This window comes from Triticum aestivum, chromosome 6B, assembly GCF_018294505.1.
Source record: "Triticum aestivum cultivar Chinese Spring chromosome 6B, IWGSC CS RefSeq v2.1, whole genome shotgun sequence".
Classification (NCBI taxonomy): Eukaryota; Viridiplantae; Streptophyta; class Magnoliopsida; order Poales; family Poaceae; genus Triticum; species Triticum aestivum.
The window spans coordinates 634,735,866-634,748,769 of NC_057810.1; positions in this window are offsets into that span (position 1 = coordinate 634,735,866).

Genomic DNA, 12,904 nt, shown 5'->3' on the forward strand with positions numbered 1-12,904 from the left:
GCACGGAAGGGCATTTCTATAAATGCACGTAACGGCGGAGGGGCAAATTTGAGCAGGCTTTGAAATTAAGGGCAAATCTGAGTAGGTGGTTCAAGTTAGGGACAGAAATGCAAATGGCCCTTGTTTCTTCCTCGTATTCCTGTAACTCCCCGGTACCTCCGAAAATACCCGAATCACTTGAAACCTTTCCGATGTCCGAATATAGTCGTCCAATATATTGATCTTTACGTCTCGACCATTTTGAGACTCCTCGTCACGTCCCCGATCTCATCCGGGACTCCGAACTCCTTCGGTACATCAAAACTCATAAACTCATAATATAACTGTCATCGAAACCTTATGCGTGCGGACCCTACGGGTTCGAGAACTATGTAGACATGACCGAGACACATTTCCGGTCGATAACCAATAGCGGAACCTAGATGTTCATATTGGCTCCTACATATTCTATGAAGATCTTTATCAGTCAAACCACATAACAACATACGTTGTTCCCTTTGTCATTGGTATGTTACTTGCCCGAGATTCGATCGTTGGTATCTCAATACCTAGCTCAATCTCGTTATCGGCAAGTCTCTTTACTTGTTCCGTAATGCATCATTCCGTAACTAACTCATTAGCTACATTGCTTGCAAGGCTTATAATGATGTGCATTACCGAGAGGGCCCAGAGATACCTCTCCGACAATCAGAGTGACAAAACCTAATCTCGAAATACGCCAACTCAACATGTACCTTTGGAGACACCTGTAGAGCTCCTCTATAATCACCCAGTTACATTGTGACATTTGGTAGCACACAAAGTGTTCCTCCGGTAAACGGGAGTTGCATAATCTCATAGTTATCGGAACTTGTATAAGTCATGAAGAAAGCAATAGCAACATACTAAATGATCAAGTGCTAAGCTAACAGAATGGGTCAAGTCAATCACATCATTCTCCTAATGATGTGGTCCCGTTAGTCAAATGACAACTCATGTCTATGGTTAGGAAACTTAACCATCTTTGATTAACGAGCTCGTCAATTGGAGGCATACTAGTGACACTATGTTTGTCTATGTATTCACACATGTATTATGTTTCCGGTTAATACAATTCTAGCATGAATAATAAACATTTATCATGAAATAAGGAAATAAATAATAACTTTATTATTGCCTCTAGGGCATATTTCCTTCAGTTTTTGATTATGAAAAGAGTTGTTTTGGCGGAACCTGTCGTGGCCGGACTGGAGGAGGATGTGTGTGGATCCGAAGTGTATCCGGACTGTCTCCTTTGGGGGGGGGGATTTACTTATGTGTTCCCGCCTTGTGTGTCCGAGCTGATTCCACGTCGCCAGTCCTGTTCTGCGCCAAAGTCAGTCTGTAAAGACAAATGCTTAAAGGCAGCCGTATGTCATGCTGTGGTTGAACCACGGGTGCCTGATCGGGGCCTGGCTGAACCGGGCTATCATGCCATAAAGTAACTCGGACTCCTCAGTTGGTGTCTGGGTAGTTGGCTGCCGAATCAAAATTTGATAAACGGGCACGACTCGCTATTCCAGCAGCAGTATGATTTCCACTCTGAGGGTGGGGCTGGGCCATGCCCATAATTGTGACTATGTCACGTGGGACTGGCCTAAAGTTGTACCCCGTTGAATCTAGCCAACGTGGTTCATCCCGATAGTATGTTGTAGTTACTGTATAAGGGGACAATGCCGAAGATTTATTCTTCGGCGTGGTATTTCTTTGGTGGTCCGAAGACAATCACTAGTGTGGTGGGCCTATAAAACTTGGCCTTTGCACCTGGCATCTTTTAGAAGATGTTATTGATAGTTTTATGCCCGTGGGGGCTCGTGTGAGATGGAGCCCACAAACTATTGGGTCAATAGTAAGTGCAATTAAATTGATATGGTTGATGTTATCCGGACGGTCGATGTGATCGGAGATGATCGGCCGTATTTTTGTACTGTGAAGGATCTTCCTCTGACCTTGCCATGTTTGGTCGGTCTTTTTTTGTTTGAAACCTCCTTTCATTGTTTCCGGTACGTGACCTGCCGTTTTGTTTTGAGGATCCGACATTCTCTGTTAGTATGCTTGGCCGCCCTTCTAGGGGTACCATGAATTTCACATGGTTTATCGAGTATGCTGCTTAGGCCGGATGGGTTTGAGATGTTCTTTTGCCGCTGATCGGACTGGGGGCCATTGAATTCGGTATCAACTTCCTTGACTTGACGCTTACGACGATCGCGTCGAGGTTTGTGGATGCTGCCTCGCGTTTCCTGCGTATTGTCCCGGACCATGGTATATTGACTTCGGGGTGTGGGCTTTAGGTTCTCCTTCTTAGGTTGAGGTAGCGAACTGTGCCGTGTGTACTCTTTGGCGGGGCGGATGAGTCCGTATTCCTCGGAGGCCAGGACCTTGGTCCATCTGTCTGTGAGCAAATCTTGGTCAGTTTTGAGCTATTGTTGCTTCTTTTGCAGGCTTTTTGCTGTGGCCATAAGCCATCGCTTAAAGTGAACTTGTTCCACGGGATCCTCAGGCACGCCGAATTCATCATCATCGAGGCTCACCTCGTCTTCGGAGGGGGGTATGTAGTCGTCCTTCTCCAAGTATCCGTCCGTCGCCTGTGCGGCCTGCTCGAAGGCAGGTTGATCGGGGTTGTATTCATCTTCGACACTATCTGGATTGTTTTTTACTGCTGTGCCGGTATTGTTGTGGCGGGGCTTGGGGCGGCGCTGATGACGTTCATACTTTGCCTTCTTCCTTGAGGGGTTATCCTCCATTGCCTCATCGCCATTGGTTTCCTTCGGAGTGTCGACCATATATATATCATATGAGGAGGTGGCTGTCCATCGCCCCGTGGGCGGTGGTTCCTGTTCTTCTCCTACATCGTCGTCCATACCGTCGATGTCTTCAGAGTCGAAGTCAAGCACGTCGGTTAAATCATCGATCGTGGCAATGAAGTGGGTGGTGGATGGGCAACGAATTCCTTTGTCGCCTGCTTCCCACTCGAGCCGGACATAGTTCGACAAAGAGTCTCCTGACAAAGAGAGAGATTTTAAGGAGTTCAACATGTCACCAAAGGGCGAGTGTTGGAAGATATCCGCAGCAGTGAACTCCATTACCGGAGCCCAACCAGATTTGGCGGGCTCGAGAGTGCGCGGACTGGAACCTGCAGTCGGATACAAGTCCGAGGGTCCGGTGTCACAGGCTTCCTATGGGGTGAAGTCTTAGTTCAGCTCTACCGCCGATGGGTGTGCGGCCTCCGAGGTGGGGTCCATCCACCCGACCTTGGGCGACGCAATTTGCCCTGGATTTAGGTCCGGGGCTCCTGCAGGGGCGATATCCCAAGCATTGTCCGACAACAAGTCTAAGCCGTGCTCATCGTGACTGTCCGGCGCTCCTGGCGCAGGCCCGAACCCGTTGAAGATCAAGTCTCCGCAGATATCGGCCGTGTAGTTCAGGGTTCCGAACCTGACCTGGTGGCCAGGGGCGTAGCTATCGATCTGCTCCAGATGGCCAAGCGAATTGGCCCGTAGTGTGAAGCTGCCGAACATGAAGATCTGTCCGGGGAGAAAAGTCTCACCCTGGACCGTGTTGTTGATGATTGAAGGAGCCATCAAGCCTCGCAGCAACGACACAGAGGAACTCTCAACGAAGGCACCAATGTCGGTGTCAAAACCGGCGGATCTCGGGTAGGGGGTCCCGATCTGTGCGTCTAAGGCTGATGGTAACAGGAGGCAAGGGACACAATGTTTTACCCAGGTTCGGGCCCTCTTGATGGAGGTAAAACCCTACTTCCTGCTTGATTGATATTGATGATATGAGTATTACAAGAGTTGATCTACCACGAGATCGTAGAGGCTAAACCCTAGAAGCTAGCCTATGATGATTATGATTCTGCCTCTAAGGACTAAACCCTCCGGTTTATATAGACACTGGAGAGGGCTAGGGTTTACACAGAGTCGGTTACAAAGAAGGAAATCTATTATCCAGATCGCCAAGCTTGTCTTCCACGCAAAGGAGAGTCCCATCCGGACACGGGACGAAGTCTTGAGTCTTGTATCTTCACGGTCCAACAGTCTGGCCAAAGTATATAGTTTGGTTGTCCAGATACCCCCTAATCCAGGACTCCCTCAGTCAAGCCGGTGGATCAAGCTTGACATGATGCGGAAGTGGCGCAGTTAAAATTGGATATGGTGCAGGCTAAGGAAGACCTAGCAGCGGAAGATGTCAAGATAACCGTAGAGCGGGCGGCTCTGGATGCTCAGGCTCAGCGGATTCAGGCACAGACTTTCCGGCTCATGCAAGATCAGAACGCGTCTAATGAGGTCATGAGGAGAAGATATTAGAAGACTCAGTCTTGACTCCCTTCGGTTTATGATCCTCGAAACCTCTTTCACACACCTGGTACAGGACCCAGTAACCCACCATGGCTCTCCCCGCGTGCTGAGGCAGACCGGGTTGCAACACCCGGGTTCGGGGCGCCGGTTCAGCCACAGGTGATGGGGCCTCCCCGTGTGAATACTGCTCCACCTCAGTATGTACCAACACCTCCGGGTCACTATTCTAATCCGTTGGAGAACATGATCGCGGCGGCGGCATGGCTGGCGGCTCTCCCGATTGATGGTGATTCTCCAGCAGCGGTTGAAACCTGCCAGGTCAGAGAACTTCTTGAGACAGCTTTAGCACAACAGGAGGCGTACTCGTACAGCCGAGACAAGATTCATTCAACCCCTCATCCATGCCGAAGCCCAAGTTATAGCAGGCACATGGATTCAGCGGCCGTTTCAAGCAACGTCCGGCGTCGTAACCAGCCAGGTGGGCATGACCCGGCACACCATGGAGCCTTTAACATGGTGGATCAAGACAGAATATGTCAAGAGGCTGAGCGGGAGGCTCAGCAGGTGGCTCAACTGACGGCTTACCAGCCGCATCCGGTTTATCTTACGACTTCTATCGACGCAGGTGTGGCCACCAGGACCGGAGGTGTCCCCTATCTAGTGTCGGCTCTACATAACGAGCGTTTGCCCAAGGATTTTAAGGGACCTAGGAAGGTGCCGAACTACACGGCCGACTTATAGCCCGGGGCATGGATTGAAAGTTATGAGATGTCTATGGAGTTATTGGAGTTCAGTGATGCTGCGATGGCCAGGTACTTTACCATGATGTTGGATGGGACCGCCTGCACTTGGTTGAAAGGCCTACCGCCTAATTCAATCAGTTCATGGGCGGAGCTAAAAGCCCGCTTCGTCCAGAATTTCAAGGATACGTGCAAGCAGCCCATGTCAATTGTGGATTTGACGAGTTGCAAGCAGGAGGAGGGTGAGTCTACAACCCATTGGGTGAGCCGGGTTAAAGCCATAATACATTCGTCTGATAGATGGATGCCGGCTCTGCAGTCTTAATGTTGGAGAAAAATTGCCGTTTTTTGCCTCTGAAACAAAAGCTGGGGCGGCTCAAGAGCGATTGTAATGATATGGGTACACTAATGGCGGCTCTGGTCAAGTACGCCGATTCTGATAGTACCAAGGATCCCGAGTCTGATGATGAAAAGACAGGGAAGGGAAAGAAGAATGGCAACGGCAAGGGCCCTCAGCATAACCCAACAAATCAAGGAGGTAATAAACGTAAGGCTGATGGTAGTTTGGAGTTTGTGGCTAACACTAATGCGCAGGGTAACAACCAACGGCGTAAGGGGAGACCACCTCCCCGGTCTGGCGGGTCAGGCCCCACACTTGAGCAGTTACTGAATGAGCCCTGTCCAAGGCACGGCAGTCAGCAGAAGCCGGCTACTCATCTATGGAAGGACTGTACGATCATGAAGGCTTTCAAAAATTCCAACATGTTCGATGGTAACAATGGGCAGGGCGGCGGCTTAGGTGGCGGCGGTTTTCATGGCCCAGGCGGTGGTTCAAATCCCAACTTTCGAAATTCTCAAGGCAATCCAGGTGGTTATAATCAGCAATCTGGCCAGGGTGGTCAGCAGCAGCAACAGCAGCAGGGAGGATACCAGAGCCATCCAAAGCAGCTGAATAGTGGACAATATCATGTATTTACCACCAGTTTGTGCAAACGAGACCAGAAGCTTCATAAGAGGGCTGTGAATGCTGTTAAGCCGGCAGTTCCTCGTTATTTGAGATGGTCTGAGCAGCCTATTCTATGGAGTAGGGAGGATCACCCTCCCGGGGTTGATAATCTGGGTCACTTAGCCTTGGTGGTGGCCCCTCAGGTTGGTGGATATAAATTCACCAAGGTACTCATGGATGGAGGCAGCCGCATCAATGTCCTCTATTATGAGACCTTCTGTCGCATGGGGTTAACTGATAAAAGCCTTAAGCAGTCCAACACTATTTTCCATGGCGTCGTGCCCGGTAAGTCGGCGTATCTATTTGGTAAGATCGAATTGGAGGTAGCCTTTGGGGATGAATATGACTCTAGGGCCGAGAAATTGACGTTTGAAGTAGTCAAGATCAAGAGCCCATATCATGCTTTGTTTGGGCGGCCAGCTTATGACAAGTTCGTGGCACGGCCGTGTTATGTGTATTTGCAGCTCAAGATGCCGGGTCCTAAGGGAACCATCACGGTGCATGGAAGCCGAAAGGTAGCCTTGGAATGTGAAGAAGGCGACGCGGCTTATGCTGAGTCGGTCTGTGCAATAGAAGAGTTTAAGTTCTACAAGGACAATGTTGATCCGACGGATATGACGTCTTTGAAAAAGCCAACCACAGAGCATGAGCCGGTTATGAAGTTTAAGTCGGCCGATGATACTAAGCTTGTTGACTTTGTTCCAGGCAACTCATCTAAACAGTTCAGTATCAGTGCTAATTTGGATCCCAAATAGGAAAGCGCACTCATCAAGTTCATCTGTGAGAACCGGGACATCTTTGCATGGAAACCTTCTGACATGCCAGGTGTACCGAGAGAACTCGCTGAGCATACTCTTAATATTGATCCAAAGTTTAAGCCGGTCAAGCAATTCCTTCGGCGGCTCAATGAGGAGAGGCGTAAAGCCATTGGTGAGGAGGTAGCCCGGCTCTTAGCAGCTGGGTTCATCATTGAAGTTTTTCATCCAGAGTGGTTGGCTAACCCGGTGCTTGTGCTTAAGAAAAACGGCACTTGGCGTATGTGTGTGGATTACACAGATTTAAATAAGGCTTTTCAAGCTGATCCCTTTGCTCTCCCTCGTATTGATCAACTCATTGATGCCACGGCGGGCTGCGAGTGTTTGAGCTATTTGGATGCTTACTCGGGTTATCATCAGATCAAGATGGCAGTTAAGGACCAGAAGAAGACGGTGTTCATTACTCCGTTTGGAGCCTTCTGCTATGTATCTATGCCTTTCGGGCTTAAGAGTGCCCATGTGACTTACCAATGGTGTGTGCGGAATTGTCTTCACAGACAAATTGGGCGCAATGTTCATGCTTATGTAGACGACAATGTGGTAAAATCCAAAGAGAAGGAGACCTTGATAGATCATATGAAGGAAACCTTTGACAATCTTCGGGTCTACAAGATGATGCTTAACCCGGCCAAGGGCGTTTTTTGGCGTGCCTGCAGACAAGCTTTTGGGTTTTCTGGTTTCGAACAGGGGCATCGAGGCTAACTCGAAGAAGATCAAGGCCATCACCTCTCTGGCTAAGCCGGTGTGTATGTAACGCCCACGATGCGGCTATATCTCTCACGTATTGAGGCACGACTTAGAGGCATAACCGCATTGTAGGTTTTGTTGCAAGAAGGGCCTCGACACGTGAGAGATATAGCCACATCGTGGGCGTTACAAGTTGGTATCAGAGCCAGGTTCTCTTTGTCCCTACTTTATTTCCCGAAAATAGAAAATAAATCAGGGAAGAAAAGGAGAATAAAGGAAGGTAGAGATAGAATTTGGGCACGGGGATTATTTTCCCGGACTCGCATAAATGCGCTTGTTCCAAGAAAAATAGAAAGTGAGCATGGGCGTGAAGTTGAATTCAAACTCATTTGAATTTAATTCAAATGAGTGTACGAAGGAAGTGGGTATTTGGTAGACCCAAAATGTTGAGAATTTTGGAAGAGCCTCGATAAATGAGATAAGAATTGTTGGCAAAGTTTGAGGCAAGGAATTGAGGTGGAAAATGCATGGAACTTAAACTATAAGTGTGTTATGGTTTATTCCTAAAGAATGGAATATTTATCATAGCTCCCTAATAATATTGGGAGGGTAATTGTTATAAAGAGAAATCACCATGTGTGTTTCCCTCGATTTAAATGGATCGAAGATCCATACAATTTATTTAGATGAGTTTAAAAATTAATGATATGATGGCATGATGACATGATGCAATGCAAGAGATGGCATGATGAATGCACAAACAAAACAAATCACACGACAAAACTCAGAATAGCTGGAAGTCTTCTGGGGCGCCGGGCTCGGGGCGTTACAGTGTATCAATGATGTTCAGTGTTTGGCGGGTTGTATCGCTGCTTTAAGCCGGTTCATAAGCCGATTAGGTGAAAAGGCCATACCACTGTATCAGATGATGAAGAAGACAGATAATTTTGTCTGGAGTGACGATGCCAATGCTGCCTTCGAAGATTTGAAGAGACAGTTGGCTGAGCTGCCGGTTCTTGCTACTCCCATTAATAAGGAGCCTTTATTGTTATATGTGGCTACTAATACACACGCTGTTAGCGTGGCCATCATGGTGGAGCACAAGGAGGCTGGCAAGGAGCATCCGGTTCAGCGGCCGGTTTACTACATCAGTGAGGTACTTATCGAGTCTAAGCAATGGTATCCCCATTTGCAGAAGCTCGTTTATGGGGTGTTCATGGCAAGCCAGAAGCTTAAGAAATATTTACTGGGCCACCCCATCACTGTGGTTAGTTCTGCTCCTTTAGGAGATATAATTCAGAACAGAGAAGCGATAGGACGAGTCGCCAAGTGGGCCATTGAACTTGGGCCTCATGGTTTAAAGTATGGGCCACACACTGCTATAAAATCTCAAGCACTAGTGGATTTCATCAACGATTGGACAGAGCTGCAGATGCCTGAAGAAAAGCCGGACAACACATATTGGACTATTCATTTTGACGGGTCCAGGCAATTGGAGGGCTCGGGGGCTAGAGTCGTTTTAGCTTCCCCTCGAGGTGACAAATTTTGATATGTGCTATGGTTGATGTTTTCCTGTACTAACAATGCATCTAAGTACGAAGCCTTACTCCATGGTCTTCGGATGGCTAAGGAGATGAGCTTAAGAGGGTAAGGTGTTTCGGCGACTCGGATTTGGTGGCTCAACAGGTATTAGGCAAGTGGGATTCCAAGGATCCTCTCATGGCGGCTTATCACCGTGAAAGTTGACGCCATTGCTGGACACTTCAAGGGTTACCAAGTGGAGCACATTGACTGCAGAAAGAACGAGGCAGCTGATGCTTTAAGCCGGTTGGGATCTCGGCATAAGTCGGTGCCACCTAATACTTTCTTGGATATTCTGCATAACCCTTCTATCAAGTTACCTACAGAGGAGGACTTGGCTATTCCTGACCCAGAAGCACAATTGGTGGCGGCTCTTCATGTCATTCCAGATTGGACAGTGCCATATTTGGCTTATATGACCCGGGGCGAGTTGCTTGAGGATGAAACCTTGGCCAGGCAGATAACCCGGCAGTCTAAGTCAATGACGATTGTCAGTGGCGAGTTGCATCATTGCAGTGTTACAGGGGCGTTTCAGAGTTGCGTCTCCCCTAAAGAAGGCCAAGAAATTCTACGTGAGATTCACGAAGGGGCTTCACATGGTTGGGCCTTTCAAAAGGTCCAAAGATAAAAAGACCCACATCTTGGTGGCAGTTGATAAATTTACAGTGGGTTGACGTAGAGCCAGTAAGTAAGTGTATTGCAGCTACGGCGGTTCAGTTCATGAAGAAGGTGATATTTCGCTTCGGCTTTCCACACAGCATCATAACTGACAATGGCACTAATCTGTCTAAAGGCGCCATGGAAGAATTTTGTCAACGTGAGCATATTCGGCTTGATGTTTCATCAGTGGCTCACCCCCAATCCAATGGTTAAGCCGAGAGAGCCAATCAGGAGATCTTGAAAGGCATCAATCCCCGGCTTTTGGCCCCCCTGCAGCGGGCGCCGGGTTGTTGGATTGAGGAGTTACCCTCTGTGTTATGGAGCATCAACACTACTCCCAACAGATCTACGGGTTATACGCCTTTCTTCATGGTCTAGGGAGCTGAGGCGGTTCTCCCTAGTGACATCCGTCATGACTCGCCTTGTGTCGCGGCTTATGTGGAGGCGGACAATGAACAGGCGCGTCAGGGTGCTCTTGACCTGTTAGATGAACAGTGGGACATGGCAGTAGCTCGTCCAGTGATTTACCAACAGGACTTGCACCGCTATCACAGCCGCTAGGTTAAGTCCAGAGCCTTTCAGGAAGGTGATTTAGTGCTCCGACTCATCCAGGATCAAACTGATGCGCACAAGTTATCCTTACCTTGGGAAGGGCCCTTTGTGGTCAGCAAGAACTTGAACAATGGGTCATACTACCTTATCGATGCTCGAGAGCACAACGATTCACGTAAGTCGGAGGAGGAGACCCGCTGGCCGTGGAATATTGCTCATCTTCGGCCTTACTACACTTGAGCCACCGACTCTCATGATGTACATATTTTGACAATGTATATATTATGTTAAATAATAAAGCAGGACCTCTGTCCTTTTTTCCTCAAAGGTAAATATGTCATCATTGTTATCATTGTTATTTCACATGATCACTTGGGGGCTGATCGTATTCGATCCGGCTTAACCCACTTGATCTGGCTTACGATCATATTCGGATCTGACCGTTAAAATTTTATGATCACTAGGGGGCTTCCTGTTCAAACATAGGTCGTATTCGAACCAAAGAGAACATAGCTGTCGGTACCATTTTGATTGGATCACTGCCGAACTCACTAGGGGGATTCTTCGTTCGTATTCGAATCATCACTTAACCCCTTTTGGGAACCGACTTTGATCGTATTTGAATCAGAGTCGTTAAAAAACTCTCAAGGTCATTAGGGGGCTTCCTGTTCAAACATAGGTCGTATTCGAACCAAAGAGAACACAGCTGTCGGTACCCTCTTGATCGGCCCAACACCAAAGCCACTGGGGCTACATGATCGTATTCGAATCCTAGCTTAACCCCTCTGGAACGGTTTACTAATCGTATTCGAATCAGTAGCCTTGAATTTTTTATATTTGGTTTAAGTTTTTTGGAAGCACCCTTTTATTTGACTTGAGACTTTTTCTGAGGTTTACAAATACAAGTGTGGTTAATTTTAACCCGGCTTAATATTGGCTGATACATCGCCAATGTATGAGCATCATTATACCTTTGAAAATATTGGTGTCCAAAGATCGGGTTATCACCCTTACTGACCGGGTCATATGAGCCAGCGGTGCAAAGTTAAAGGTTGCAGGTATACGATTATAGTTGTGTTTTAAACATTACATGTTGCAACAGCCTTATCTGTGACTCTTTTAAAGTTATTATGACCCACCTAGCGATAAGCCGCCAAGGGACCTTGTGATCTGTTTTCAGGTGCAGGACAGTTAAAAAGGTTTGGTCAAGCATACGGAAAACAGATGAAAAGTAAACACGGGTGAATATAACACAACAGCTTAATGACATTAAGCAATAAAACATGCACGATGGCACGGCCAAAGCAAAGTTATTTCTACTCTATTACACGACTCCTCGAGTCCATATGATTCACATTGTTTTTCAGCACGTCACAGGTGTGAGCCGCCGTGGAAGGTTAGCCTTCATGATTGGCCTGAAGCGTCCGGGTTAGCCCTCTCCGCGTCTTCGCCCTGTTCTCTTTCCTGGAAGGTTGATGATGACCAGTCAATGTTGTTCAAAGCTTCAAATTCGGCTTCATCATCAACTAGACCGGCCGGGTCAACTTCAGGGGCGAAGGTGTGCTTACGGAGTGGGGGGATCAGACTGGTCACTTCATAATGAGGCGTCGGAATTCTCCGGTTCTCTTCATCATAACCCGCCTGGTACTTGGTAAGATCCACTTCGTTCGCTATCAGGGTAGCCATGGGGCGTATCTCCTTTACGCAAGCGGTAAAGTCTGCTTCTTCAAAAGGAGTGCCATCTTCCTTCAAGCTTGGATAGCCAGTGGCAATGTCGGCCGGGTCTAACTCTGGTAGCCAAGCCTTGGCCCGGCTTAAAGCATTTACCGCTCCGGCTCTTGCAGCTGACCGCCTCAGTTCATTGAACCGTTGGGGTAGCATGGAAAATTTCTTCAAGACCTCTACCAGGAGGGTATGCACTTCATTTGACAAGGCCACCGTGGCTAATGCACGTTGAGACCCGGTATATAATTGCTCCACCAAGGTGTACACTGCCTTTAGCTTGATCAGCATATCTTGGTTCAAATTAGAGCTTCTAGGGCCTGCATAAACATGATCAGGTGAGTCAATTCCAATTATATGATCAACTGAAAGGTTCAAATGTTTAAACGCTTATAGAGCGACTTACCAAAGATTGCCGAGACCATTTGAGAGACTTGGTGCTTGATACGTCTCCAACGTATCTATAATTTTTGATTGTTCCATGCTATTATATTACCCCTTTTGGATGTTTATGAGTTTTATTTTACATATTTATATCATTTTGGGACTAACCTACTAACCGGAGGCCCAGCCCGTATTGCTGCTTTTTTTGCCTATTTCAGTATTTCGAAGAAAAGGAATATCAAACGGAGTCCAAACGGAATGAAACCTTCGGGAGCGTGATTTTTGGAACGAACATGATCCAGAGGACTTGGAGTGCAAGTCAAGAAGCAATCGAGGCGGCCAGGAGATAGGAGGGCACGCCCACCCCTCCTGGGCGTGCCCCCTGTCTCCTGGCCCCCTCGAGCGGCCACCGACGTACTTCTTCCTCCTATATAT